Source organism: Elephantulus edwardii, unplaced genomic scaffold, assembly GCF_000299155.1.
Source record: "Elephantulus edwardii isolate Elephantulus edwardi_28Jun2011 unplaced genomic scaffold, EleEdw1.0 scaffold00172, whole genome shotgun sequence".
Taxonomy (NCBI): domain Eukaryota; kingdom Metazoa; phylum Chordata; class Mammalia; order Macroscelidea; family Macroscelididae; genus Elephantulus; species Elephantulus edwardii.
In genome coordinates, this window is record NW_006399922.1 from 2,479,991 (window position 1) to 2,485,664 (window position 5,674).

Here is a 5,674-nt window from a genome sequence, read left to right on the forward strand (position 1 = left end):
GTGTCAGAGGCAGTGAGATTGGCACAGGATAGAGTAGGGTTTAGGGCTGTTGTACATAGGGTCGCTATGAGTCACAAGCGACTCGACGGCACATAGCAACAACAATAAGTGAGCAAAACAGAATTTAAAGCAAACTTTTTTATTAAACTAAAAACCAAACTAAAGTGTGTTTAGTGCATACACAATGATAATTACAAAATTACAATGATAATTTTGTCAATGTAGTTTAATGGAAGCTTTTTTAACAAGTACAAGAGCATGGAGCAGAAAGAAAAAATTTATAAAAAGATTTTTGATGAGGTCTAAAATTTAACAGGCTGACTGGTTTTTTTTCCATTTAAAAATGTAGCACGATAGCCACGTGATAGCCCGCAATTTGAAGAGCTGAGAAAGTCCAAACCATATACTATTTCTGTTTGCTTTTCATTTGATCAAGTACTAATTTTATGACATTCAGGATATAGTATTAAATTCTTAGTTTTTATTCCTGTGGTCGAGTACCAATTTGAAGACATTCCATATTAATATATATAAATGATTTATGTAATATATAATGCACATGAATGAAATTCAAAGTATACAAATGGTATAAAACAAAGTACTTTAAATTTTGCTTAAAAATTCAATCAGATTCATCAATAGTAACAAAATGCTAAAAAGGAAATAAGTAAAACAGTACCATTTGCAATATCTGCCTAAACGATGGAGTAGAGTTAACTAAGGGTACAATAAAAGCTATACAAAGAAAATGGCAAAACACTATTAGAAGAAAACAAAAGAAATCTATATTATTGGAAGAACATACTATGCTCATGAGAAGGAAGATTTAGCATTGTGAGATGTCAACGCTGTCAAGAGTTATATACAACTATAATGTAGTCCTGATCCAGATCACATTGTAATTCTTCAGAGAGGTGGTGAAGGAATCATTAACTTTATATAGAAAGAAGAAAGTCTGGCTTAGCAACGAACTCCTGAAAAAAACCGACCAACCAAAACACAAAGTAATAAGCTTTATGTCCTGATTTCTTGTTACACAGTCATGTTAATCAAAACAACATGAAACTGTTAAGAGTGACATATATGTTGTTGTTGTTGTTATGTGACATCAAGTAGCTTGCAACTCATAGTGACCCTGTGTGCAACAGCTCTGAACCCTGCTCTATCCTGAACCAACATTATTGTCTCGGACACCTTCCCCCATTACCCTAGTAGTCACTGAGTCAATCCATTCATTGAGGGTCTTCCTCTCTTGTGCTATTCTCCGCACCCTCCCAAGCATGATGTCCCTTTTCAAGGACTAGTCCTTCTTTACAACATGCTGAAAGTATGTGAGATGAAGCTTCAGAATCCTTGCCTCCAAGGAGCAGCCTGGTTTCACTCTCTCTAGGAAGAACCTGCATCTACTTCCTAAACAACATACCTTCAGAAACTCTATGAACTTTTATAAATCTTGAAAGTTATAGAAATGCTTCAGGCCTTTTGTTCATAGGGTCACTATGAGTCATGTTCGACTCGAAGGGAATCAACAACAAAGGAAGAACCTGTTTGTTCTTCTAGCAGTCCATGGTATATTCAATATTCTTCTCCAGCACCAAAATTCAAAATTCAAAGGAATCAACTCTTCTCGTTATCATCCTTAGTCATTGTCCAGCTCTCTGATGCATAGCGAGTAATTGCAAAGGCCATGGCCTTGATCAGGTGCATCTTAGTCACCAGACTGACATCTTTGCTCTTCAGTACTTTGGAGAGGTCTTTGATAGCAAACTTTCTCAATACAATTTGATTTCCTGGCTGCTGGTACCAAGGGTGTTCATTGTGGAGCCAAGCGAACTAAAGTTGTTAACAATCTCAATCTCTTCATCATCTATCATGATGCTTCCAATTGGCACAGTGGTGAGAATCTTTGTTTTCTCGATATTGAGCTTCAATCTTTACTTAAGGCTGCAGTCCTTGACCTTGTGCAGCAAGTGCTTCAGGTCCTCCTCAGTGTCAACAAGCAAGGTTGAGACATCTGCATAATGCAGGTTGTTGATGAGTCTTCCTCCAATCCCGATGCCACATTCCTCCTTATAGAGCCCAGTCTCCCAGATGATCTGGTCCACATATAGATTGAACAGGTATGGAGATAGGACACATCCCTGGCATACATCCTTCCCAATTTTGAACCATGCAGTGTTTCCTTGCTATGTTTTGAAGACTGCCTCCTGGTCCAAGTACAGGTTTCATGTTGCTTTTGTTGTTATGTGCCATCAAGTTGCTTGCGACTCATAGCGACCCTATGTACAACAGCCCTAAACTCTGCTCTGTCCTGTTATCTTCTTTTAGTGCATCCTGGCTGAAGGCATACTTTAGTATTACAACTTATGGCTTGAGTTTATTCTTCAGTTTCTTCGGCTTAAGAAATGCCAACCGTGTTCGGCCCTGTTGATTTTCTGACTCCTACATTTTGCACATTTCATTATAATATTTCACGTTGTCGTCCCATGTTGCCCAATAATTTCTAATTAAGAAATCAGAAGTAAATCCATCTGCCGAAGAGGGCACTTCCCTGGTACTTCAAATCCACAAGCAGCTTCTTGGGAAAAATATGTGTGATCTCTTCCTGCACGATTCACAATCTCAGCTATGAGTCAATTCCAGCATAATAGCAAAGAATTCTGTTGAGCTGAGTTGAGAGTTGATGGACCACTGATATTTGTTGTTGTTGTATGCCTTTTGAGTGAGATCCTATCCATAGCAGAGAATAAAGCTAATGATTGGTACCATTTAAAATTAAATCCTGATGTGCATCAAAAGACTTCTTCTAAAAGTATTATATTTTAGGGCATTATTTTTATCGTAGGAGTATGCAATGAGGGTTGTAGAGTGGATTATATTTGGGGCTAGGGGGTGGGGTTTGGGGAGGTGCGGGGGGGGATTGTGTACCAATGAGGGAGTTTTTCTTTTGCTTTTCAAGGAGAGGAGCAAATGGGGGGGAGGGAGGAGGGGTTTGTGCGGGGAGAAGGGTGCAACAATGAATGAATGGAATCCCAAAATCTCTGTAGATGTTCATTGAAATGAAAAATAAACAACCTAAATTTAAAAAAAAAAAGAAAAAAAAAGACTTCTTCGAGGACATGGAGAGATTAGAACTCTCATACACTGTTAGTGGGTTTGTAAAATGGTACAAACACTCAGTTTAGTGTTTCCTCAGAAAACTGAACATAGAAACTGTTAAGAATGTACTGCAAAGAAATTAGAACTGAGAGAAGCATGGCTGCACTTGTGATTGGGTCACCAGGAAGAACTCTGCTTCTGGTAGGTGCTGAACAGATGCTCTAAGGAGTCCAGGATCTCCTCCGCTCACCCAGTGGAATAGACATCTCTGGCCTGGAGTGTGACTGCAGCCTCACATAGTCTGGGCACAGTCATCGGTCATCCTCAAGTGTTGGTGGGAGGTGCCACTCCCCAGGGAGGGCAAGAAGCGACCCCTGCCCTGGACACAATGAGTCTACAAGCTGGTGGGGAACACAAAACACCAGCCCAAAGAGAACCTGGAGCTTATCCTCACACAGTCCATGGAAGAACTTGGAGTCAGGGTGACTTGGTCTCAGTAAAGAAATCAGTGGGCTGGAATATACTCCTTCCTCAAAGACTGGCAGTATATGCATTCCCTGAAAACAAGAAGCTGTTGGAGGAAAATTTGCTAAGACAAAAAGAAAGTTAGAGAGGATCCAGACCAAGGTAGGTGAGACAATTCTTAAGAAGCTGTCACCTGGAAGTGGGGATGAAAATCAATGTCAAATGGGAGCTAAACCCTGAAATAGTTGCTCGTCACTTTAAGAACCTTGGTGTTGTGGTAGCTCCTCATGCAATAAAGTTAAAAGAAAAGTCACCCAGAGGGGTGAGTACTGGTGTGAGGTGATGGTAAATGGGTGGACACTATAAGGATACCTGTGTCTGTGGTGAACTTCCAGAAGCCCAATACCAAAAGATACAAGTACTGTTTAATCCAGCAGGCAGCAAAGGAGATGGCCTCAAGAAGCCCCCAGACTCTGACATGCCTGCCCTCTACAGTAGCCAGGTGCCTTGCCTTCAAGCCTCAATGTTCTGCAAAGTGGAATCAAAGGAGCAGTGCAAGAAAGATAGCCCACATCTCATTCCCACCTCTGACCAAAAAGAATATTTTATGGCGCGTGGGAACTAACTTGCGCATGCATGTTTTGAAATCACCACTCTTGCCATCTTTGTCTTCACTTGCTTCATTACAAGGACAGTGCTAGTGAAGAAGTACAGAGGTCTAAGTCGTCCAAAACCTATCTCACTGGAACAATCAGAGCCAGCCATTTCTTTTGTATTTGGCTCATTCTCATCACTCAAAATTTTTCTCAAACAGAAATAAAATTATGATTTTTTTTGGAGGTGTTGATTGTTGAGCTTTCCTTTCAAAAAGGAAAGAGGAAGAGAGTACATACATAACAAGCTGCACCTTCCAGCTGTTGTGGACAAAGTACTGCCAACATGCTGTCTGTAATCTAGAATTTGCTCCCAGTAGGTAATGTTGTTATGTGCTGTCAAGTGGCTTGTGACTCATAGTGACAAGAGTTCTAAACAAGAGTTCTAAACGCTGTTCAATCCTGTGCCAACCTAGTCATCTCAAATGCACTTATTCCCACCACTCCAGTCACAGAATCGATCCATCTCATCGAAGGTCTTCCTCTCCTTCGCCGCCCCTCCACTCTGCCAAACACGACATCCCTCTCCAAGGACCAGTCCCTCCTTGCAACATGCCCAACGTATGTCAGATGAAGCTTCAGAATCCTTGACTCCAAGGAGCATTCCGGCTTCACCCTCTCCAGGACAAACCTGTTTGTTCTCCTAGCAGTCCATGGTATATTCAACACTCTTCTGCATCACCACAAGCTCAAAAGCATCAATTCTCTTTCTATCATCCCTATTCACTGTCCAACTCTCTGATGCATAGCATGTAATTGAAAAGTCTATACCCGGACCAGGTGCACCTTAGTTTCCAGCCTGATGTCATTGCTCTTCAGTACTCTTGAGAGGTCCCTCACAGCTGACATTCCCAATGCAATTCGTTTCTTGATTTCCTGGCTGCTGTTACCAAAAGTGTTGATTGTGGAGACAAGCAAACGGAAAGTGTTAACTATCTCAATCTCTTCACCATTCATACTGATGCTGCCAATTGGCCCAGTGGTGAGAATCTTTGTTTTCTTGATGTTGCGCTTCAATCCATATAGGAGGCTGTAGTCCTTGACCTCCTGCACAAGCGCTTCAGGTCCTCCTGAGTTTCCACAAGCAGGGTTGTGTCATCTGCATAATACAGGTTGTTGATGACTCTTCCACCAGTCCTGATGCCACATTCCTCTTCATACAGCCCAGCATCTCAGATGATCTGTTCTGCATACAAAGCAAGATACTATAATGAAATGTGCAGAGAGCTGGAGTCAGAAAATCAAAAGGTCCGAACTCTCTCAGCATTTCTTAAGCTGAAGGAGCTGAAAAGCAAATTCAAGCCACGGGTGGCAATACTTAAGGGTACTTTGGGTAGAATGTTAAATGATCCAGGAAGTATCAAGAGAAGATGGAAGGAATACACAGAGTCACTGTATCAGAAGGAATTGACTGACACAGAAGAATTTAATGAAATGACATATGAGCAAGAGCCTAT

General features: G+C 41.2%; 1 pseudogene; it reads left to right on the top strand.

Moving 5' to 3' along the window:
* Window positions 1-3,255: 3,255 nt before the first annotated feature.
* On the top strand, window positions 3,256-4,265 carry LOC102863015 (annotated as a pseudogene).
* Window positions 4,266-5,674: the final 1,409 nt, after the last annotated feature.